This window comes from Camponotus vicinus, unplaced genomic scaffold (assembly GCF_025532165.1).
Source record: "Camponotus vicinus isolate PSW18456_S1 unplaced genomic scaffold, iyCamVici1.0 SCAF_14, whole genome shotgun sequence".
Classification (NCBI taxonomy): domain Eukaryota; kingdom Metazoa; phylum Arthropoda; class Insecta; order Hymenoptera; family Formicidae; genus Camponotus; species Camponotus vicinus.
This window is the reverse complement of record NW_028141950.1, coordinates 4,374,778-4,401,525: the sequence shown is the minus strand read 5'-3', so window position 1 is coordinate 4,401,525 and position 26,748 is coordinate 4,374,778. Positions and strand designations below refer to the sequence as shown.

The window sequence follows — 26,748 nt, the reverse complement described above, 5'->3', positions numbered from 1 at the left end:
TAAATTATTTGATACACGATTATCCGAAAATTTAAAACTATCGATACACGAATGAGAAAATTAATTTTGCATTAATCCGTATTCTCCTCCATTACGAATATAATATTGCTCTGCATATGCTGGAAGTTAATTAACGCAATAAATGGATCCTGACGAATTCGTGTCCGGACGGGAAAGCGCGACGAATAGAAAGCGGTTGAACTTATCGAGGTTTTAATTACTCCGAGCTTATTGCCGTTTTAATGACTGTAATGATGCGAGCGCCTCAAGACTTCGAAAAGCGTGAGGGAAGAGGCAAAGAAAGGAGAAATGAGAGGGAGAGGGAGGGGGAGGAAATGTGCGCGGCGTTTCTCCCAGAGAATCGGAGGCAGCGGAGCCACCGCTCAGATAATATGCTAATTTCTTGACAGGTAAGTAAAGCACGTAAGGGAGATCGGGCCACGCTAACCTCGCAATTCTGTCGAATCAGTAATGGTTATGGCCGTTAATGGCCACGTATTTCATGCTTGGTCGATCATCGCTCTACTGCACACGACCGATTGTCCCTTGCTTCTTTCCTTTTTTCTACCTTCCGCACTTTATTATTCGCTTCGTGATACGCCAACAATTAGAAGCGCCCATTTTTTTCCCTCTACGCAGCTTCCGTTGTTCTCAGACGAGAGATCAGCTGACGAGGGAGGGGATTTTCTTCGCGAGGGAAGTTAAATTGATGGAATGCATCTCCGTTTCTTGCATGTGGAAAACAGTCGTGCATTTGTCATTTCGGGAAGAACTTTAGAATTTTCAAACTATTTCTTACTTTACGAAGAGAAGCATCTATTTTCAATATTATATTTTTTAGCATTTAATTCAACTAAGGAATGGAGATTAATAATTCAATAATATTAAATATTGCATTCACTTAAAACACACAAAATACATTATAAAACATGCAAATAGTGAATATAACAACGAGCAGATCATCAAATTATTTTTTTAATAATTTTTAATAAAATCACATATTTAAGAAATTAAAAATAATAACAAGTGTTATGCGTAGTTACTAAAAAGAGATGAAAAAAATAGTAACAAAATTGAGGAAGCTAATGAGTTTTATTATACAATAAAAAAGCAATCGCGTCAGGTACTTTTAATTATCTCACCAGCCTCGATACCTCGAAACGTAACTCTTCGATTTCGGCCTTGCATAGAGGTCGACTCGCGCAGCCCTCGGGCTTAATAACTTTTTCGCGCGAAGGCAGTATCTCTCTCTTCCGAGTGAGAAGCGCGAGTTAAGTGTGCTCCACCCTGTGTGTATATCGGGGCCACCCTGGGTAGTGATTCCACCCCGAGTCCTTCGGTTTCTCGCGCGAGAAGCCGCGCGAGAGCGCGGTTACCGATATGCAACAATTATTATTATATCATCCCGAGGTGTCAGGGGGTCAAGCGTGCCACGACTACGTATAGACATAATATCGGTGCCTATCGAACGCGCGCCACGTTCTTCCCCGCCCCACGTATACGGCCGCGATACGTAATTATCCGGCCGGGCTGCCTCGCCCCGATATTTATGGGATCGAGAGATCGAAATCGAATCATGCTCGGGCAGTCCCATCTGCCGTTCGATCTGTCTCTCGAAACGTATGGCATATCTACGAAATCGGCGTCGACTCTCGACTCGCGAAGTTAAAACCGTCTTTATTAAACTGTCTTTATTTAAAAGAAAATTAACGTGGTTGATATATTTATTAAAGCAGAAATTTATATACGCACACAGAAAAGAAATGTGTCAAATCAAAACTTATATACTTAAACTAACGTGTTTATTGTTTCGTATATACGCAACAATTTATAATCTTCTTAGAAGAATTTAATAATTTTAAATTTCGACAATATTATAGTCTTATTTGATTATTGTAATTGTCACCTCAAGAATATATAATTATTTAATTCTACTTTAAGAAAATTATAATCTTTGATTTAAAAATGTTATTTTCTATCTAACATTGTTTCTTTCTATTCAAGAAAATTAAATCTTAAATCATAAGAATATATTTTTCTTGATTGAACTAAATAAAATGGCTTCATTCAAGTAAGCCATTATTCAGGCAATTATATTTTTCTTCAATTAACGCAATATAATCTCATTTCAAGATTTCCATGTTAAATAAATATCTAAATAAATAACTAAATATCTTTTCAAAACAAGAATGTCCTTTTTTCTGTGCATTTGGAACATCATTGACAAGATTCTTAAGACTGTTCTTTTTATTTATATCGTCGTTAAATGAAAGATTAAAATTTTGCATTCTTGTATATCGATAATGTTACTTACAAATATATAAAAAATTGAAAATAATAACAATGTAAATTGAATACAGTCTCACAATCGAATTAATCTGTTTCTCTTCAGTTTCGAGATTGCAACTATTGCTCGCGATGTGGAGATTCGACTCGAGAAGAGAATAAGAGATTAAATATTCGGAAGGCGCGCCCTGGGGTCGTTTACCCCCCCGTAAATACATTACCGCCTTCTTCCTCTTGATTCTAGATCGCGATCTCGATCCAGCCGCCCGATTAGCCGAGGTCCAGCCGGACCTCGCTTTCTTTCCCACACGCGGTCGATCCACGGCCGACCACCGTCTAATAAAATCAGTTTTTATTAATATCGTATTATATATCGGGACCGGCCGGGGATATTTAGCGTTTACGGCGGTTCCGGGAAGAGCGACGAGAGTCGTAACGACACCCCGTCGCTTGGCACCGGTTGGCGACTTCATTCCCGGCCGAGATAGTTTAGTCAGCAACGAGTGTCGATTCGTTTATACCACCAATTAAAACTCTATCTCGAATATCGCTCGCCGTATGAACGATGATACCCTCTACTCCGAATTCTCGCAGGATAATTGCACGCGAAAAGAGACCGCCTAGGCCGACGATATATAAACCTCCTGCCTCGGTTTCGCAGATTTATATCGGTCCTGATTCCTCGATGTTTGTCAGAATAAATTTATAACGGATTTTCTTCGTACAAGCAAAATCATTCATTTAATTCGAACATGATAAAAATATTAAACAATAAGAAAACTATCCCGAATTTTCACAGGATAATCGTATGCGAAAAGAGTCGACAATACTCCTGTCTCGATTTCGCAGATTTATATCAATCTTCCTCGATATTTGCCAGTAAATAAATTTATAGAGGATTTATTTGATACAAGCAAACATTGATCACTCGTCTAATTCGACAATGATAAAAATGCCAAAAATGCGCTCGTTAATGAAAAAAAAAATTTAAAGGGAATGCGACGTGAAAAGGAGCTCGTAATTAGCGTGCACGCGCGACGTTCAATGACAGAATCACATGAATCACACGCGTATTGTAAAAGTCGTCGTCGCGGTGATGCTAACCTATTGACCGAAGACCGAATACCGATGCATCACGCGATGCACGGCGCGTTCGTGGTCATGTAAGGCCTTGAACCGATCGGCCAAAGAAACGCGCACGCACTCCTGATGGGAAGGACAACGGTTCATTGGATCGCATGAACTCCCTCCGTTCATTCATTCGCGGGACGCGTTGGTTACGTGACACGGTGCGTTGTACGCACAATGACGTTTTCTCTTGCGTCGGGTCTTATTACGAGAGGACGTCGCGCGTTGCATTGTTGTTGCATCGTGTTTTAATAGATGACGTCGATGAGGGGAGGTCTTAAGAAGCTACAGTTGCAGCGCGAACGTATGTGGGATGATCCCACACTCTTTTGCGGTTTGTCCGTCACGCGCCGCGAAGGAAAACGCGGTAAACATATATATGTATGTATTGAAGCGTGAACGCCATTTGGAAAATTACGGTTTGCAACACGCTAACGTGATAAATGTAGGAAATAATAGCGTAACGAGAACATACGCGCGCACGCACATATGGATCTTTAATTTTGCCTCATGTTTATCCGTATCTCTCTCTCGCGATGAATACGAATAATTAGAATTGATGTCGTAATCTGCCGGTTGCCGTGTGTAATCGCAGCTCGCCATCTGAGAAATTAGTTTTTAGCAAGGAATGCTTGTCTTTTTATTGTATAAATGACTGGTGACAATTTTATAAATTATTTATTAAATATAATATCACGTATACGCACTGTATATTAATAATCAGCCTATAAATATTAAATAATATTCACGTAATTAATAAATATTGAATTATACTAATTTTGCAAAACTTAATAATCTTTTTTTTTTGAAATTCGATCACTTTGAATGAAACAATACATAATTATTATAAATATTAATATTAAAATTATCTTGTCCCAAAAATTTTATTTTCATTATCAATTCGATAATTAATTCCTGTAGATTACATTTTTTTGCTCTGTTTCTGATCTCAATGTCTTGTTACAGTTTCAGCTGTTTTATACAGCTTGAAAAAAATCTATAAAAATTCATATATATTCCTCGACATCTGTATAAAATAATCATGTGTAACAAAAGGAAAAAGATAAATTTTAAATATTTTTTTTTATTGATATTCCATCGTTAAAACATCGAAATGACCTATATGTAACTTTTAAGAATTAATCAACGTCATGAAAAGTCTCGTCCACGCGCATCTTACGCATGAAGACCTTGAACCAAGAGACGGGATCGTGCGGGACGGAAGAGAAAAACGCACGCAGGCACGCATTCTCGTTCGCTCCCGACGGACGGAGACGAACGGTTCATCAGCTCTCGCATGTCTCCTGGCCGCGAGGATGAACGGATAGATTTACGCGGGGTCGCCGCGCCGAGGTTACACGTTTACTTAGGTACACCTCGCGGTTCATTCAACCAGTGACGGCACGGATGATAGCGTGCCGTGGCGGACTCCGCGTGTCGGTTAGGTCAGGTTTTTAACGGTCACGTGATCACGTCATCGTGCGTGCACCATCCCGGGCGGGATGGACCACGCGAAGCTACGAACGTCACGAAGACGTCGCGCGTTCGCGACGTTCCATATTTCCTTCCGCTTAAATCTCTCTGCGTCGAAATCCTCTCTGTCTCTTCGATCATGTATCGGCAGATGTATCTTCGATCCAGAAGAAAAATTCATCAGATTATTGCAATCGTCGGGCGATGCACTCGCGTGTCAAAGTTCAAAGGATTGAGATCAGAAAAGGATCGAATTTTTTTGTCTGTTCAACTAATTCGGGTTCGACCTGAAACGGTTACTTTTAATTAGTGTACAATTATCTTAATACGCAAGTATATGGAAAAATAACTTAATACGACGTTTAAGTCCCCGACGTTTAATACCCGATATCTTCCTTTCTCCGCGACACATTACGCTCCGCTGGAAATCACTCAAGGTGAGCAGGTGCTCTCACTTTTGACTGCAAATGCAGGAAGGGCATCGTTTTAACGGTCGATCGTTAATTTCAGTCTTAAAGTGGTAACGATCGTGTGTCGATAATAACAATGGTATTAAAGGCGAGCATCCAGTCGCCGGACTTAATTACAGAAATGTTTTTCGGCTATTCTCATTGACTCAATTTTATCATTCGCTAATTTTTATTCATTTTTATTTATCTGATCATAGTATCGAGAACAAGCGATTATCATCGACAAGTGAAATTCGAGATGCAAAACAGCGGCGAATTCTATCGCTGAAAATTAAATAATAACGACTATATTAATTAAAAAGAAAATTAAAATTATTATTCGAAAATTATATAACTAGAATCATTTTTAACATTTTTTTATTTTATGTCATTTTTCAATTAAATATTTTTCATTCAAAAAAAGAAATAACAAGCATCAATTGCGCAAGAAAAATTTATAAAATTTTTATTCAAACTAAATCTTTGTTTTATATATATATATATATATATATATATATATATATATATATATATATATATATACACTGTTGTTTTTTTAATATAAGATGTTTAAAATATATTAGATTTTCTCAACTTAATTTATCGCTTTCATTTAGTTTGTTGAATGCAACACTAGTTAGAGATTTAATTGTAGAAAAAAAAATCGGCGCGATTTTTTAAAGACTGGTTTTACGATTTCATCTGATTATTTCGCGCATTATGATTGCCGGGCCGAAAACTCGACATTGTTTAGCCGGTACCAAGTAAATAAATTAAATAAATAAGGAGGAATATTTTCCATGCCCTCGAGAATTTGTTTAGAAACGAACGCACCCTAATCGTCGCCCTTCGATGCTCGTAATCGGCCGATCCGGTGATTTTAGGCAGACGTTAAATATTATAAATAATTTCGTTGAGATACGAAACGACCGATATTACCGTTAAAGTAGCAGCCGCGTGTCCCGATAATCGAGAAATTAGTTGTCGCACCTGCCCGACGCTACTCGCTATAGCCGGGTAGATACAAGGAGCCAATAAGATGAAATTACGATGTGAGCCTGCACCTTCGGATTTTTGGGAAGTAATTTAGATATGCGAGAAAGAAAGAGAGAGCGCGGAAGGTACGGGAAGTGGTGGACCTACCAACGAAGGGGGCAGGAAACGTGCGAGCAAACGACTCTTGTTTTCGATAATCAAACATGCAATTATCCGATCACCACGCGATCGGAATATGGCTCATCGACGAACTGCGAATATTTTTAAACTCACCCCTCTGGTTACGTCGAGCCGGCTCGATCGCTGCGATTGTCTGTGAAACAACAGGGCAACGAAAAAATATGTATGTGAATTAAATTAAATATGAATTAAATTAAATTAAATTAAATATGAATTAAATTAAATTAAATTTTTTTTCAATTTAAGTAGTAAAAGCGTTAAGTAAAAACTTAAATGTCAAGAGAGACACGTAAGACTTATTCTTTATTTTTTACATTTATCGCGTGCGTCATAGTTTCTCTTATTGTTACTTCTTTCAATTCACGTGCTCAACCCTGTTAATCGGTAGCATTTCTCGGTCTTCCATTAAACCAATCGTTATATAAGCTGTTAACGAATCTCAATTTCAATGTAATGTCCGGTACCTCGCAAACAGTATAAAATATAAGGATACGACTAGCAGTCTTGCGCGATACTAGTGAATTATTGGATTATTCGAAGCATATAAGCATGGAAGAACCGCGGTTAGCAGGCATCAGTCTGAGTTTATTGGATTCGGGATCAGAGTAATCTCGTTTGCCATCTCCCCAATCTGATCTATTTACATTCTAACGAGAAATAGATAAACCACACCCAAACAGAATCGCGAATACTTTGATATGGCATCTGATTAAAAATCTGATATGTGAAAGATATACTTTCAAAAAATTGCATAAAAGGAAACCGAGCGACTCTTTGTAATCTCGTTTATAGATGTTGTAAAGGATAAAACGTGATAAAAATAAATTAATGATTTGGATGATATATAAATATTTTTGCATACTTATGTCAAGATATCAATGAAAATAATTCGCTTAATCGAATTAAGTATTTTAGTTTGATCAAATTGTAGCCTTTTTAGTGAATATTTTGTGCTAAATGAGCATCCCTGGTGCCATTCGAGGCGTATGATCTAATTAGTTTACTCTAGGGTGACTGTTGTTCTCGGTGAGCCGCAATCCGCTCATTTTTCAAGCTGAGATTATCTTATAAGAGAGTTGTGATATTTTAGAATTTAACAAATCGTCAAAAAGGACCAGAAAGATCTCGTTCAAAATAATAATTATATATTTCTCTCTACATGTATAAATAATTATATATAGAGATACACATCTGTTACATATAAAATGCACATGCTCTATATATCAATATTAATTTAATTCTTTAAATACTCTAAAATATTCAAGGATATAAATAGGCAAAAATAAAACAGCAACTTTAATAGATAATAGATAATTGATAGATAAATTCGTAAAAAAAAGATAAGTCGCTTTTATACATTTTATATTTAAAATAATATTTTATATATTTTTATATATTTAATCTCTGCATAATGTGATATTATAATTATTAATATATTAGTGACAAGTGGCGTTCAGCTGTGAAGTAAATCATTTGAAAATAAAAAAAATTATCACGCCAACGCATTTAACTCTTTGTTTTGCTCGGAAATATTTTAAATCGCTCGATTTTACTCACCGCATTTCCTGCTCGAACGCAATCGGATCTTTTTGTTCTCGTAAACGAACGGAAAACGATACCCTTTACAAATCGGAATCCCAACGCGGCGAGAGTAAAACAGGGGACCAGAAGCTATTGTGAAAACTCATGCAGCCGTATACGTTTGACGGAGTTCTTATCTCTTCGGGGAGATTAAGTTACACCCTTAACTGGTTCACGTTTCAATCAATGCACCTGCCGCATACAAAATCTCCTGAAGCGTGCACTTTTTCTGCAGTTTATTCGTGTCCTTGCTCCGGCGAAGAGGACTCTCTTGCATCGCGGAATCGCTTCTTCGGTCATGTCGATGTGCGTCGGCTCGTTTTTTATTTTTCTCCCTTTATCTGAAAAATTTGCGATATCATCATATATATCTGTCGCTGTTCTACTTATCTTGAGACGATTGAAAGAGCAGGTAATGCACGATTAATCTTAATCAAATACTTTTAGAATTTTTTAATTTTAAGATAACTTGATTTGGTATGATTTATATGATTATCAAGTATACACAACACACACATATATATTATATATAAAATTTCAGTAGTTTTCATGATGACCGAAACGTCTAATAATCGTAGACACACTTCTTATCAAAAAATATAAAAATTTTTAACAATTATAAAAAAAATGATCTAGTAATAGAAGTGCAATTTATGGAGTATGTATTTAATTGAAAATAAGCTCATTCTCTTTCGTTTGATTTATTCTTTCCAAATTCACTATACTGCTCAATTAGCATCATGTAATGTATCTTTGTTTACAAATAGCTTTTGGAGAGAAATTTGAGTATATTTCAAAATTGAAAAAAATACCTATGAGTAATTATTACCATATTTTGTAAAAATATTTGTAATTTAAAAGAATATATTTTTTGCATTGCTACAAGTCATAATTTTTTTTTCTAAGATATATTATCAATAACAGACATTTTGTAGATAGAGAAAGAAAAATATACAAAAATTGTGTAAAGATATTTAGAATTTTATCACGAACGTCGCGGATCTTTAAAAGAGCAGATACGTTTCTCCAAGTGTGAATGAACTCGAACAGCAGAAAAACAATGATAGGGACATAATTAGAGGTAGCAGCAACAGCGAACTAGCTAGTCTCTCCCACGTTATCTGTCCCCCGGTGCCGGTCGAAAGTGTGAACGGTCGCACGTTTAAGGCGTGAACTGCAGGCCGCGAATTTTGCGTCTGGATTCTGGAGAGGGTAAAAACGAGAGGAAGGCTTCGAGGCTATGATGCGAAGAGAGATAGACGGGAGAAGAAAAAGGAATCGGCGAGAAGATGCGTTCCTCCTCGATACCTTTCTCCGGCGAGCGCTCACTCCTCTCCGGGATCGAATCGAGGAGGAGGATACAAGGTCCTGGTATGCGGTGATATCGGCTCATTACCATGCCCGGGTGCAGAGAGCAGGGCGCGCGACTTGCATCCATTAGGATAATTGCACCTCTAAGTCTCTCCGGAGTGTTTTCTTACCTCCGCCCTTTCGCTGATTGCTTTACGCGCACGTAGCGGTTAGCGCGATGATAATTCATCGATTGGCGCCGGCTCGGTTAGCTCGCTTCTCGCTTATCACCGTCGTGATTGCGTCTCCTCGTTTTCTGCGATCGTACGGACACGATAAGGGTCGCCGAGGAACCGCAGGTGGAAAGTCGCGTGCAGATGCAGATGCTTTTCTCTCATGTGTTGTGTTATGCGCGCTTTAATACGAAAATAATTATAAAAAAATTTTATGCTGGAACACGAAATCTTATCCGAGGAACATGCTCCAAATTTATTGCATCTACATTCTTGAAAAAAAAAAAAACCGTAATCATCTGTTAGATGCGCATTAATAAATATTAACAAATAAAAAAATTATTAAAAAGAATAAAATAATGAAAAAAATTAGAGGTTCACAGATTCTTTAATTTATATAATTGTTTAAAGAGAGTTGAGAGAATCTATATTTTTCTTCCGGTAATTAAATATTTTTTTCGTTATCAAAAAATGTCATCGTCCGAAAGTAATCAAGTACAGATTCAGTAGCGTTGACCGAGGTATCGAAAAATCGCGTGCGCAAAATATCTCTTAAAATGCACTTTTGCTGCAGTCGACTCTGGTACGACATCCGGTATCGGCACGTCCGACGATAAATTTCGCGGCTAGGCGGCCAACTTTTCCGTATCACGGAGAGAGGGAGGGGGAAACACGTTCGGGGGGGACGTGGCACGGAAACGATTCCATTAGATAATTAATTTCGACCTTAATGAGTCCGCGGGGACACGTATGTTAATGCGGCGCGTAGGATATTTACATCTACGGTAGAGAGCGAAACCACGAACCACGAACGCGCCACTTTCGGTCGTTGTTCACGTATACCTACGCATCGCGGACAAAAAGAGCGGCCAACCACGTCCGAAATGTATCTCACTCGCGTCTTGACACCTGCGAATTCCAGTCGGCGCGATACAAGAGTCCCTCTTATTTATTCGAGTTTTTCTGCCGGCAAGGGAAGTACATTGTGTCGTCGGTCGATCGGAAATTAATTAAGTGTAATTACACATCCTGTGCTTTTTCACGACAATTTGCTCAGCGTTCATTGAAGCATACATCTATTATAATAAAAACCTGTAAATATTATTTAATTGCTCCTTATATTGCGTCATTAATTAGCGTCGCTTAATCAAGTCAATATTTACAAAAACGAGAGATTTACTCTCGTATAATAAAATAAAAAAATCTCTGTGTTAACGCAGTTCTAGAAATCTCACTGAAAAAACGAAATTAAAGGAGAAACAAGAAAAAGAGAAGCTAGATGAGAGACGAAGGCCTGGGCCACTAATCTTTCGGCGGTGAAAGGCCATCAAAAAAGGAGCCAACATTCGATAAATGAATTTGAGATAGTTCTCTTTCACTCTTTTCGTCCTTTTCTTAGATCAGCAGCGATTTACTTTTTATTCTCTACGTCGGAGAAACGGAATCTGCGTGTTCGAGTGTGCTTGTACGATGTCACACGAATTCAGTAGCATCAAATCGTATCGTGTGTATGTGTATGTATTAAGGAATCACCGTGGAATTGATTAAGAATCGCACGACTTCTTCATTATCGCGTTTAACGTTTAGGGAAAGAAAAATAAATGAATTTACTCCGATTTTTTGGCTCTTTACTGCATTTCATTAATTTTCTTTTCATGAAACTTATCTAATTCTCTAACAATATAATTGAATTTAAAAGTATAAATTCTGGAAATGCAAATAATTTCTGCATCCGATGATTTATACGAAAAAAATTCTTTTTATAAAAGCGTGCAATAAAAATTGTTTAATTCAATAATATTCTTAAGTCTAAGTATTTATAATTTTTTGCTTAAAAAAAATTATAATTTCTTTTTTGAAAAGTTCAGAGCGTAATATTCGATTCAGATTGAAGTAGCAAAATGAATATTCAAAGATCCGAAACTTTGAATCTTATTATCTCGGATTTTATTGGAGATACATACATCTTGCAACTTAATTAACTTCACGCTATGATTGATTACTTAATTAATAGAAAGTAAAATTAATTTTTTGTGCGATATGATTTGTGATATTACTGAATAACCAGATCAGATCGGCTGATAATTAATTAAACAAATGTCATATTTACATTTGCCGTTACTCAGCTATCATTAATGGTACTTAGCGAGAGCACGGTTAGTAATTACGCCGATATAGAGCCACTATTTGTAATTCAATAAGCAAAAGGTGGGTAATGCGCGCTCAGTAGTGACACGAACCGGTTTGCGTGGATTCACCTAATTCTACTTCTCTCATATGTACGAGTAAATGAGTCCCGTGCTAATCGCTACGTGTGATTTAATGTATAACCATATCTCATCCGATGTTCAAATCGCACAGATTCTAACATATCAAGAAACAAACAAACTGGCCAATGGTCATTTGTTTGATTACATTTCCTGTCTATACACTATGTAATTGTACACGATTTAATTCGAACTTAATTAAAAAATCTTTAATCGTTAAAATATTTCGCAAATAAAGCAGTACATCAAAAATAAATTATTCGCGTAAAGCAATCACGATTACTTTCCCTGTTAGTTTGTGAAATGGATTCCGCGGGGAGTCTGTGTACAAATCCGTACAAAACACTTTAATGCCATAGGATTACACTTTAATAAATTCCTAATCAACTTCACTTGTCTCGCATTACTTTGCCTTACTAGCTACAATAATTAGAAATTTATTACCATCTATTGTAAAATATAAGGATATCTTTTTATACTCGGAATCTGTTTTTTAAACAAAGATGTGATACTTTGACTTGATAAAATCTTAAATATTTTGCACTTATGGAAAAGCAAACAATGATATAAATGAATAAAGTTTCAGAATTTTGTAAAGAACCAGAAGAGACAGAATGTAGATAGAGATTGAGAATCAGTCTCTTATAAATCTGGTTCAACGATAAATTAATGTTTGTGGAACGATCCTTAGGGAAGAGTCTACGACACGCGCAAAATTCTCAGGTCGCGTTATACATGTAAGTGATTTAATAATTACCGAGCGCGCGCGCCAGGGCACGAATTAATGCCGCGGCCGATACATTATTTTAATGAAACATGAACACGTGTATATAAATCACACCTTGCCGTTCCTTTTTTCTACGGCGCCCTTAATGGCGGCGCGCGCGTCCCGCCTGGCTGACGGTGGCCGACCGCGGGCCGAGGACTAAATTAAATGAACATCTAAATCGTCTCGAACGCGGCCTCTACAAATCTTTCGACTGCCGAAAAACCCGACGGGTGCAGAGCTGTTCTTTCTTCCCTCTTTCTCTCTCGTTCTTTAGACAGAACATTCACGGACAGCTACTAGCGGTCCGCGCGCAAACGCGCTGCCATAAATTCTCCCCCGGTCGGATTCGAAATTCGGTATACCATCGTGCGATCACGCGAAAGAAAGAGAAAGAAGGATATTGAAGAGAGGAGAGAAGCCTATCAGAACGGAATCACCTGTGCAATGCTGCAATTCGACAGTTTTGTTATTTATTTTCACACACACACAGTCGAATTGATCGTAAAAATCATACAATCTGTTCCTTTCAGTTATTCAATATCACAGATTATTATGAGAAAAATATTTTAAAATTTTTAATTACTAATTTTTACTATTTTTTTGCGTGAATGAATTTTTTTAGCAATTTTGGCGTTTATATAAATTTATATGTATATATACTTTTTTTTTTTTTTTTTTTTTAATATCTTTTTCTTGAAGAAGAGTGAATTATTTTTCAATAACAGAAAATAAAATAAACTTGAATTTTGTTTCAGATAAAAAATAAATGTAAATTAAAATGTAATTATATAAAATATAAATAAATAAAATGTAAATTTATATGTGTATCATATTCTTCAAAATTAGAAATTATAAAGATTATCTTTTTGCTAATTATATCAAAAGCAACAAAAACGAATGTAATTAATTTAGATTGTCATTAAGTAGATTCAGGTGCCAGTTTTGTATTCGTCGAATTTCGGACGATTTGATTTGTGGACCCGATGTAATTTAGCAATCTTTGATAGTTGATCACCTCGAGGTAGCTCGCAGAGCAAAAAATTCTACCGGCGACAGGAAATCCAGAGAAAAGGCAATTCATTAACTGCCCACTCTGAACACGGGGGCTATTCTCTCTGAGAAGTAACGAAGCCGAATCGGAAGTCCTCAATAATCGTTCGGTATTGGAGATTCGCGCGGCAAATTTCTATCGATCTCGACAAATCCGTTAATTTTTACTTGAGTCTTTCTTTTTTTTCTGGAATTTATCTTTATTCTCTTACATACGATATATCGATATCTTGATTTGCAGAAGATTTTTAATTTTCCTTAAGTCTAGATTTTATATCGATATCATATTTTTTTAAATTGTAATTATAGTGATATTTAATGGATAAAGAAACTTTCTAACTATTTACGCCGGAAAAGAAAGTTTAACGAATAATATTGAATTAATAATTTCTAGATAATAAATACCTTTGATATCAAAACTTATTAGAACGTGTAATTATATTAGATTAACTAAAGTTTTAATTAAAAATATTTTATCTAAATTTTATATTTCATGCAATAATGCTTCGACTATAAATATACGATGCGAATTATTATTTAGAAAATCTAGGTTCTTTTAACGCAATATGATTTAAAATTTAATCTATTAAAATACATATCCCGCATCTTTAAGTTTAAATGATAAAATAATTTTAAAATTGTCAGAAGCCCATTTTATATGTATGTAATTCTTTCATAATGATGAACGTTTATATATTTGTGATATATATATATGTAATAATTTATTAAATTACAATTTATTATACATATTATTATGTTACCATATTTGTTTCACGGAAAGAATCGTATTGGCGAAAATCCGTGCACAATGGTGTTGGCGAGAAATAGCCGATAAGGATCAGAAAAGGGGAATCGTAAACAAAGCCAGGAGGCGTAGGATGTCCAGTAGAAAGGTCTCACGGATCTTCGTTAATTGTGCGGATTGTGAGCACTGATCTTCTCGCCGCGATATCTTCGATTTCCGCAATAATCAATCGCTCGCTGTATAAATTGGCGAACTACAATCCGTCCTTGGTAGAGGATTTACCGATAAGTTGATCTAAGAGCGATCATTTGAGACACAAGATCAATTATTAAGAAGCCTTTAAAACAATTGATTTAAATTTACTTGTGTCTTGAAAATCAAGGATAATTTATATAAAAAGTGGTTTACTCATACTTTTTAAAAAATATAGATGGATTTATAATATATTTTAATAATTTTAAAAAAGGGGATTTCTCGAAATATTCTACCGTGTTAAATTCTTGTTCGATCCGCAAATATGGGGAAAAAAATTTACGCAAAATTGAGGACCAGGTGATTATCGTAAGCGTAATAAATGCCTCGCAATTAGCATTCCATCGAGTAATGTATTCAGGTATTCGAGATGCTCTTCAGCAGGCACCAAGCCCTTCTCGAGATCACTCGTTTTTTCGATAGCTGCCATCGCGGAATTTAAATCAGTGGTATCTAACGAACGACTCGTGAATTGCATCCAAATGCAAGAGCTCTGCTCTCAGCGATCTTCAACCTCTCCTACCTCAGTGTGCTATGAGAAAACAAGTAGCTTAATTAAATTTTTATCATTTTATAATTTTTATCATTTTGTAATTTTTATTTAACTCTCGTTATGCATTCTAGTTATTTAGTCTAAAGAAGATTGACGAAAATATTTAAAAAATATTCAAAGTATTATTGAAATACTTAAATTATCATTCTTATTATTTTTAACCAGAGGACAAGTTAGAATAAATATTAGAATCTTGATATTGATAAGCAGAAGCGGATTTTAATAATAGAAATTCAAAAAATAATCGACAAATTTTATTCCAATTATTTCCAATTTTTTTTCTTGGAAATAATTTCTAATTTTGATGAGAAGGGAAGCGCCGCGAACAAGGAGGATTACCTTGTCGTTTCATCGTGTTGACTGAATCTGTGTGTGGGAGAAATGAGAACAGCCCAATATCCGCTAATGACTTTTTAAGTGTGCTCCAGGTAGAGAGACGCACAACCATGTTCCGAGGCTGCCCTAATCTGACTTTAATTTATCCTACCGTTACCCTATCAAGAGTATCCAGTAGCCTTTCCCATTTTTTCTCTCACCTATCGCTCGTCTACTACGCCCTTTTTTCTTACGAAAGCGACGTAACTCGAATGTGATTGATCGCGAGAATTGCGGAGGAGAAGATACCGGAAATCATCTTTTTTGTTTCCCCACATCCGACCGTGATCATCGCGCAACTTCTCTTCCGTCGAGTTTTTATTTCGTAAGCTTACGCAAATCTCAGAGAGATGAAATAACGTAAATAACCCCATAGAAATCTTTACGTGTTTTCATCTCTTATTCTCTTATGTATAACCTACTCCTCCTCTTCTTTCATCAATTGATCTTATTTTATCTTTATTTTTTCACGCGCAGTCGAGATTTTTGTGCGACTCAACACAATTCAGAAATCTTTTTTATGCAAAAAATGCAAAATAATAATGCCGAAGTATAAAGCGGCGATCCGTCTATTCTTTCGACACACATCGGCAGAAAAAAAACGCAGCGGAAACGTATCGAACTTCCGACGTAGAGTTTCGTGAATATCGGCCAGAAAGGAAAGAAAGTGACTTTGGCAGCGGAACAACTTTCGACATCCTGTGCCAAACAATCGGCCATATGCCGTGCCGAATGCCGACCGAATGCTGACACCCGAATTAGTGGTTTTCAGCCGCGACGTCAAACAATGCTCTGCCCAGCATCGAGAGTGCAATTGCAACCAACGCGGTGGTCGGACACGAAACTTTCGTATGCGTCAGGTTGCAGTTCGTACCCCGCGTACGCACGCACATTTGCTCGAGATATCGTGAATGGCAATATCTACTGAATCTAATAATTATGAGAATTCGCGAATAGTACGTTTGTTTCGATATTTCATGATATTTGAGGTTGTAAGAAATAATACGCGTAATTATTGAATTTCATCTTTTATATGTTACATGTCATTAACAAATTTATAAATATTCTTCTAAATTAATTTTAATAAATAGAAATTTCATTTATTTGAAATAATTTTGATTTAAAATATTTTATTTAAAATAAATATATATCGCTTTTTTAAATTTCTACCTCGGTAATAATTCGTTTCGATTCATGATACTTGCGCAATTATTGAATTTGATCTTCCGATTTTGCATGCCATATTAATAAATTTATTCTAATAGGAATTTTTTTTTAACTATTCTAATAAAATAAATAAAGATTTCAAACGGTTTATTTAAAGTGAATACGTCGCTTTTTAATTTCTACATTTTCAATCAGAATTAAAATTTATTTAGCGGTCAATTATCTTTGTGTTAAATATTCCTCTTGACAAAAGAATCTCTGAAACGAATTTCCTTATCCAGCGAGAGTGAGCGAATTACGCTCGAAAAATGCGCGAGAGCGATGCGAAGCTTTTTACTGCCTGTCGTGAATTGATGCGGTGCAATTTAATGCCAAATGCGACGGATAACGAGAAGCAGATAACGCTAGTTGATGCATGGGCGGTTCGTTCTCCGGAAATCATGTTCAGACCGGAATAATTTCTCAAGTAACTGCATCGATAACGTGTAATGGATGATCATTGATTTCGTAATTTGCAAATAACACAAAACAATCATCGAACTTACATCGTTAAATCGTGCACATTTTCAAGGATCTTAATTTATAAAATACATATATAATACATTTTTTATATTCCATGCCAATTAATCGTATACATTTGAAGCTTGTTGCAAAAAAATTGAGAGATTGAAAGCAAGCATGATCTCTGCGTATGTATTTCGACAAAATTTCTAAAATTGTACAAGAGATCTCGCTTATTAATATGTTATTAATTAATATTGTCTATGAAAGTTGTCTATGAAAATTCCTCAATGAAAGTCTCGGCGAATTCGCGGCCGATTCGCGGCACATGGCGTCGCTCTAAATCCGCGGATGTCGATCGCTCCAAGTGCGATGCCCCGCGATAGAATGTCGCAGCACCTACACTCAATTAGTTCCGGCACCGACGGCTCGTATCATCCCAATAACGCGCTTGTGCTGGCATAATAATTCCGTTTGTCACGCTAAGTTACGCGCTCTATATAGCGCTATATAGTGCGAGAGATCGCGCGCGCATCGGAGGCGCGCAACTCTACGTTGCCGCATAAGACTGCCGCATTATTTAGCCGAAGGGAGGCCCTCGGGCGTCGCGACGCTGCGCGTCTTTTTCTCCGCAATGAAGATCTCGGGACACTGCCAACGACCGACGAAAAGCGATGTCGCGCGCGAGATAAAATTCTGCATGTATAATTCAGCACATATGTGTATATTTTTTTAATATTTATAAATTTTTCGTCTCTTAAAAAAATTTTATATCAGATTTATACATTTTTTTTCTTGATTAAAATAAGAAAAAAATTTCATGCACATTTATATATAATTATATATATTTTTTTTATATTAAAATTATATATAATTAATGAGAATTACAATTAATTATTAATCCTTCTTTTCGTGTTTTATTACGTTTAATTTGCTGTTACATAATAATACGATATAATTAAATGCAAAAATATCAGATAATTCTGTATGAATTTTTGGATTGAATAGATATTGATATGAATATCAGAATTAATAATTCCTAAATTATATATATATATATATGAAAAACTAGAGACAAACTTTAGCGAAGGGGAAACTTACTAAAACAACTTTATAAAAAATAATTATTTAGCAGCAAGATACAAATGATAATTCGATTCCGAGGTCGATCTAATTCTACACATCAGGAACGTGAAATTTTATATCCTGTTAGGGTTTAATCGGTAGGATCCTCTCCAACGCCTCCAACGGGCCGCGTTGCAGATAATAGCGCACGATCCGCGTTGTAATCGACGTATTATACGTGATATTCGCGTTAACGGGAGCGTAAAGCATCTCGTTCTCTCGTTACACGCGCGCCACATTAGACACGTTAACACGTAGACGGAAGACGTACGTGAGGCTGCTATTATGCCAAGCGCCACCGGAAGAATCTCCCGAACCAGAGCATCGCGGGATTCTTTTCTTTCTTTCTCTTTCTCTCTTGCTCTCTCTCCGCTTTTGCTAAAAGTTAATTATTATAATCGCTTCAGTTGTGTGTAATTAATTGCGATGCGGCCGGTAATCTTCTGACGCTACGCGCAAACTGTAAGACTGATATCGACTACGTATCTCAACCATTATTTCTAAAGAACGCACCATGATAGAAATTTAAAGTCGAAATATATGGATTTGATTTTTTAAATTATTTTTTATTTATTAAAATTAAATAAATTAATAATTATTAAAATTATTTTTTAATTACAATTTTTCACAAATGCACATATGATATGATCTGCAGAATTTATTCATTATTCATAATATGTACATACATGCATTGAAAAATATATTTCTGTATCGTCGAAAATCTCAGACACAGAAATGGATTATGACATAAGAGAGAATGGATTAATTTTTTAAATCTACTTTACGTCAAAATGTTGCTAGACACGAACATTCCAACACTCGTAATATTTTGTAACCAGTAATTTTGTCATTGATTACGTAATAGAAAATAGATATTTATAGCTAATTTTAGAGATTGGAAATTTTTCCCATTGAAATACGCGTAAAGTATATCTTGTGAGATATTTTGCGTGGATATGTGGGTTGGAAACGAGATCTGCACCGTTAACGATACGTGGAATACGTTTTCACGCTCCACGCATGGTTGACCTGCGAGAAATGATTTTGTAGAGCTAGGTAAATAGCCATTTTCGCAATTTATTAAGACTGCTCATTACTCATTAACAGATCCATCCTTAGCCAACTATGTATCTTTTTATCCACAAAATGAGATCCTTAAAAGATCTTATTTGTATAAATATTGTTTTCTCCAAAAAAATATATACGAAGAATATTATATTTTATAGGATATTTTATATGTTAGTTTCTAGTCATTTTTCAAAATTGTAGAATTAATAAATTACCACAATAGACTATTTATTCCGAATATTAAACATTTAAAAATTTACAATGTTTTATCTTCCATATTTATGTAAACAATTTTTGCCAATCCTAGAAAACATTTCCATTATGTTTACACATTCAGATATGACTATAAGCTTAATTTGCTTTGCGTATAATTGATTTTCAATACAAGATTAACGTTAACTTTATTATCGTAGATAGCGTATTGTGATATGATAACGAGCATATGTTTTTTTCAAACATTCGCTCGCCTCCCATGGCGTGATGAAGGATACTTACATAGCAGTGGTAATTTATAGTCGCTGCTCGCGTAATTTTTATTTTCCAGCAGGGTTAAGCGTTTTTACCGCAATGTGCAATGTTTTTTTCTAAACGGATTCAACATAAATGCACGCTGCGGCATAAATGAACGCTGGGAAAATCTTTTCGAGGCAGGTAAACGGATGTAATCGTGAATCAACGTATTGTTACCGGTTCCAGATCGCGTTGGAGATAGTCGCTTATTAGATTCAATACTTCGTCTCGCGTTAAGATCTACCAGTAACGGACCGTTAAATAACTTTCGTAACACCCGCATAATTGTATTATGAGACTCACACGTGTGACATTCATTTTTCAGGCAAGGAATAAGCACGCACTCGCGACTTGTCGCTGTAAATAACGCATAAAGATCGTAAAATAATTTTATAATCAAATAATCTTCTTCAAAGATTCTCCAGAGATAAACTCTAAAAAGATAACCAGAATCTGTTTGTCGGAGGAATTATTTATTTTTGTCTAATTTGATTTATTTATCCTTATGAAGAGGATAATTGATATGAAATTATAAAACAAAAAGTAGAATCTAAAATTGTAAACATTAATATATTTGTAAATACTTTGCATTTACTATTGTATGAATATGCAAATCATATTGTGTGAGAGAGGACGGTGGACAGCCGGCTGCATATGTTACTTCCGGAATAAAATTTTCACTTTTCCATTAGAACGTAATTATCGCGGGCGGGATCCCTGAAAAGCACCTGAGCCATTATCTACGATAAAGCAAGTCATAATTTTTCGGCCACGTGACCGATACCTACGTATCGTCCCCTAGAATCTGATTCGGTAAAATCGGTTTTTTGCCTCTCTCTTATGAATAGTCCGATGACGTAAAACGTAATTAATAATGTGGAAAAATTTCGACATGCATAATTTATTTTTAGATTAAGAATAAATAAAGTTTCTTGTGCGTTAATTTAATATCACGTTATTAATATAATTAATTATGATTTATTTTCGTCGCTATTGATTTTCAAAACGTTATAAAAATGAACAATTGTTATAATTTACTTTAGTGTAATTCATTTTTCACGATTTTTTTACGACTCTATGATGACAATTAAAAACGATTAGTATTACATCCGCATTTCTGAGAGTATAATTACACGGTTGCTTCTTTCAACGCCGCACCTACGCTAGTTACATGCACTCATTCATTAAATTGATTACTTCAGTGACGAAGTACGAGTGTTTTTCTCGTCTAAATCGGGCACTCGGCATCGTTAACTAGTCGCGAACGCCCGATTTCGTTTATAATCCATCTTTCAACAGTGACAGAGACAACGTGCTCCATTTTATCTGCCATCGCCTCTTTCGCGTGAGAAGGGATCGGTCCAAGGTCGAGTACTCCCAGGTAGCTTTCCTCTTTCTCACCCTCTCTCTTCGAGGGGTATATATCACCCCTCGTACGCGGCGGCTATCAGGGTGACCATCCCTACCGCGGTGGGAGCTTCCATTGCTACCCCATGCTGTCTGCCACCCCGGAACTCGCGGCCGCTGGTGTATCTATCCTCGAAAATCCATAGTGGACCCACCCTCGGCGGCGCCTGCGCATCTTCGAGCTCTATTCCAACAACCAATCCCTCTGGTTCTTGCGGAATAACGTCGGCGAACACGTATAACCGGTGTCAAGCGAAAGTATCCAATAATAGTACATCATTGTGAATATAAATATAATTGGCAAATGATGTATAAATATAATTGACAAATTATATATAGACATATATAGGAATATATAAGAGATAACACAGAGAAAATGGAAAATCAATGAAGAGTTAGAGGAATAATAGATACGTGCGATACTTTATCTATTTATTTAAAGTTATATTTAAATATAATTAAATATAATTTCTAATTTTATATTATTTTTGCAAAGAAATTTTTAATCGAATTTTGGAAGTAAAAAGGGGTCGAGGTAGAAAAAACTCTGAGGAAAATATCTCCTGGATCTTTTTCCACTTGCTGTCACTTTTTTCCTTTCCTATTGTTCGCTCGATTTTGTATTCGGTACCCTTAAAATATCGACCGATCATACTCCCGAGTCATCGGCCATTCTTTGTTCACTTATCTTCCTCTTTTCGCGCGCGCGCTCCGAGGATGGCAGTGCACAAAACAGGCTTTAATGCGAGCACCGAGGCAACCTTGACTGGGATTTACCCGCCTGATGGATTCGAGGATGGCGTGCGGTGAGAGCTTCCGACCGTCTGAACGCGCCACCTTGTAACTCATGTTATTTAATTCTAATCAGTCAGTCGCTTACGGAATTAGCCGGCGAGAGAGCGCCGACCAATTTATAACTCCTAAACGAATGATCGGTTATTAATTACGTCAGGTACGTTTCGGCAATTGTGTAGGTACTCGGGAATTTTGATTTAGCCTATCACATAGTTCTCCTCGATATTTCAATTAAGTTTATTTTAAAAGTTTATAGGAAATTAGAGTCAACCCATATATTACAATGCGATATCTTTTATATAAAATTCGATCTTTTCCTTCATTTAAAAAAGATATTTCATTTAAAAAAGATATTCCGTTTGATTTTAAGATTGGAGTATGTTTTCGTCGAGCGGAGCTTCTTGAGCGATTTTCTTCGAAAAGTCGGTGAGCCTGTCTTCCCAGGAAAACGTCGTTGAAAATTATGTGGTGGTTTATGCAAGATGAAAATTGCCGGGAGACCTTTCCTTAACGACCGCGGCAACATTGACCATTGTATGGAGTCTGAAATATATACATACATATATATAACTGTACATACTTGTATGTTTTTCGAGTATGTCACGGTTCGCAGAGTCGATACGCATCTCTCTACGCGACTGGCCTAATGCTACGAACGATAATGTGTTACACGTGTGGATTATGTACCGGGAGGGGCGCGAGAACTTGACACGTTATCACCTGGCCAACCTGCTGGCAGACGTAAGATCATGCATTACTTTTAACTCGACCGGAATGATCGATAAACGATCAAGATGAGATAATTTCCATTTTTCCTTACATTTATCATAGCTAAATATAAAGATTCTGAGTTTTTTGTTTGTTTAATCAAGGAACATATTTATTTACATTGAATGAATATCGAATATCTGAGATTAAATTGAAAATAAAATAGTATTAAATTATTCAAAGCGGTTTCTCTCAAAATACGGATTTAATTTTCGATATAAGCGATTAAGTTGGATATGTTAGGAGCGAATTTCCGTTTGACAACGAATAATTGTATAAGACGTATAGTCTTTGGACGATTCTGTCGCGCTGTTTCTTCGAATCTACAATTTTTTTATCTATCTGTCATCAGGGTACAGTTATTGTATCTACCGATAATGACATAGCGTCGAGTCTCGTTTATATTTCTGAGGTAGCTATAATCGCGCGAGGTCTGTCCATAGCTATATTATACATAGTTATGTTTGCACGATATCTCGTCTCTACACTTTCGGTGTAAGTCCCTCGCATTATGCAAAACTGACCGAGTATACTACTTGCGTTACTTCCACTATTGCTTCTAATATCGTTTGAATAATTTTGATACTAATGATGGGATAAAATGCGCTTGTTTAAATACTAATTAACTAAATCTAAAGTATATAAAAGTATATACATAAAGATATAATATATAAAAATATTTATTTTATTATTGCAAACATTTTAGGTAGAATTAAAGATCCTATTTAATGAGAAACTTAATTTATGATGGATAATAAAATATTTTATCTCTCAAATATTCTTTAATTAGGTTTACTTTATAAAGCTATCAAAATTATCATCTTTCGAAGGCAAAAACGCCGTTGTAGTCCTCAACAAAAACCGTGATTTTTCAAAAAAGGTAAAACGCGTTAAAGAAGCGATTAATTAAATGCTTTTAATTAAAATGCTTAAGGGTTAGAAAGCGTGATGAATGGGATTGTCGATTGTATATTGCACGGCGCAGCTGCGTCAAAAAGAACTCTATTAATTATTAGACAACATCGAATCCATTATTCAGGACAAGGAACAACCATGGTCCTCGAGAAATAGTTCCATATTCGGATATCATTAGTAGTCGGACATTTGTTTCTCTTTCTTTTCTTCCTTCTCGTAGCGTAAAACAAAGCTAATTATTAGGGTAGAAGCGAAACCGTGTGAGCCGCGTGGATTCGATGTTAACCCCAACGTCCCCCAAATGAATTCATTAAATCTATATATTATTTGAAAATATATTTATATATAGAATATTTTAGAATATCCTTTTTAATTTACAAGTATTGGAAAATAAACAAAAGAAGTAATATTAATAATAACAAGTAAAAGAAATAATATAAAATATCAACAGTTATACAATAAAGATTAGAATATATTAATTTTCTCATATATCGCAGAATTTTATAAATATTAATAATATACATTTAAATAATAAACGTATTATAATAAAACTATATCTCTTGTTTCAAGCTCTAATTAAAAATGCTCAATAAATAGAATTTAGTCCTAATTAAGAGAACCCATCTTGATATAAAAATATAGGTGGTAATAAAAATAAAATTCCAGGAATTTCCATCTGTTAGGTTATAAGATGATAATCTACTGAATGATTGCAGGCAATTTACTCGTACACCTTGATGACATATCTCTCACATATCGTTATATTGTCAATTTGAATATCATTATTCTTTATTATTCGGTACTTTTTGCATTATAATATATTTTTTATAACCAAGTTTTTATTGTCAATATATTGAAATTATATATTGCAATGTTTTTTTAGAACTTTATTTAAGATCTAAAACGCGCTAATTAAAATGATAATTTTTCTCAGAAAATTTTCTGTCATTTTCACATTTTTTTCATAACTGACGTTTACATGACATGACTTACATATCGATCATGCTGCGAGAAGAATGTGTCGTTTTGTAAGATCGCGACACAAAAGACAAGAGAGGCGTTGCATTCTCTGGCAGCCAGCGGTACGCATTTACAGTGACATCTCATTAACACTATTTTCTTAATAACTGACGATAAGAACTGGTCCTGCCCGCGAACCATTCCAACGTTTCATCTCGCTTTCTTGCGCAGCCTTGGCGAGTCCCTTGGGGACAGAACGCGAGAAAGACCGCGCAAAGGTCGTTAAATATATATGTATACCGCGTAAGAATAATAATTATTCCTAAGTATAGGCCTGCGCGAGAATGGCCGGCGCGGTGTCTTTGACGGGCCCGAGAGTATTTCGCGCTCGTTCCGTGTCGCATGGGCACCGTTTCCGCCTTGCTAGCGCTTCAATTAAACAAATAGTCCGTTACCGGATGCGTATAAAATTTAATCTTGCATATTAATTCCACGGGCAGCCCCTGGCGTCAAGGAATCTGCGGGAGTCGTTAATGATGCAACTTATAGTGCACCAAGCGCAGCGAGAATCAATGGACACTTCATGGACTGGTCATATGAGCGAAAAAGAGAGGGGATGATCATGAAAAAAAATAAAAATGGAAATGTTCGTTTTGAAGCAAGAGAACAAAATTAAAAAAGAGTTTTAACCGGTTCCTATAATTTTTTTATTTAAGAATAAGTTCAATAATGATAATATCATTTAGTAGAAGAGACTTCTTCAAAGAACTGGAATAGATTTATGATATACTTGTTAATTAAGATATAACTTTCGATAATGCATTTAACTTCCACATTTGATCACAAAGACTTCGGTCCTGTAATTTGCGACATTTTCTCCTATATAAAGCCGCATATTATTGCTGACTCGGGAACGTTTTGTACGCTCCGTACACTCTTTAAATTGTGATTTTAATTTCGTAAGCGTTCCATTGTGATGGGATTGCGCGTCATATTGTCTGTTATGATGCATGTCAATGGCTTCTACACCCGTGGTGAGCGTTTTAATTAAGCGGACAGCGCGTTATTTAAAAACGAGGTTTATATGTTAATTTCGCAAGTTGGCAATGGCGCGGCACTGCTCTTCCGCATTTGCTTTTAAAGACGTTGAAGACTTCGAAGAAAATATTTCCGTTATATTAATTATTAAATTTATTATTATTAAATTTATTATTATTAAATTTATTTATAATTATAATTATAATTATTAATTTTATATAATTTTATAATTATTAAATTATATATTATTAAATTTATTATAATTTATATCTATATCCTTATATACACAAAATAAAAAATCAATATTAAATTCAAAGATTCGATGATGAGTTGTTTTTCGAATACGACAGTGAACATGTCGAATGCATTGATTTCCGCAAAAGTATTTACGCCATTGCTAGCTAGTCCACCGTGTAATAGCCATGTAGTAGTTGTCATTTACCACCGTCGCAACTACTAAATAATTCGCGCACTTTACGCCAATCGAGCGATCCGCTCTCACCGGCGTAAAATATTTTAAGTTACGACCTTAGACCCGCATCCTGCGCCTAAGGACTCCTGGACCGGCGGAGCGGAGGCGCGCATCCATGTCGGCAGGGTGTCAATCAGACCGGCTAGTGTGCGCCGGCAACTTTTAATTATCGAAGTCCTGCGGACGCGGGCCGCCTGTTGTTAACGATTCGAGAAGTGCACGCGGATTCCGGTAATGAAGAGTAAAATGTAAATCCCGCGCATAACGGTCGGCGTGCCGCGAATTGATTATCGAAATTAATTCTCTAGAATCGCGTGGCTTGGAACAAAAGCCCGTTGGTTATTGAACCCTCATCGCTACGGATTAGTAAGATTGTTAATTACTTTAGTCTATTT

The 26,748-nt window shown here is 35.8% G+C and overlaps 1 protein-coding gene across 5 annotated transcripts in view; it reads left to right on the top strand.

Moving 5' to 3' along the window:
- The window catches only part of Ss (aryl hydrocarbon receptor spineless), a 199,051-nt gene that overhangs the window by 64,964 nt on the left and 107,339 nt on the right, over positions 1–26,748 (top strand). The gene's annotated exons all lie outside the window — the stretch shown is intronic.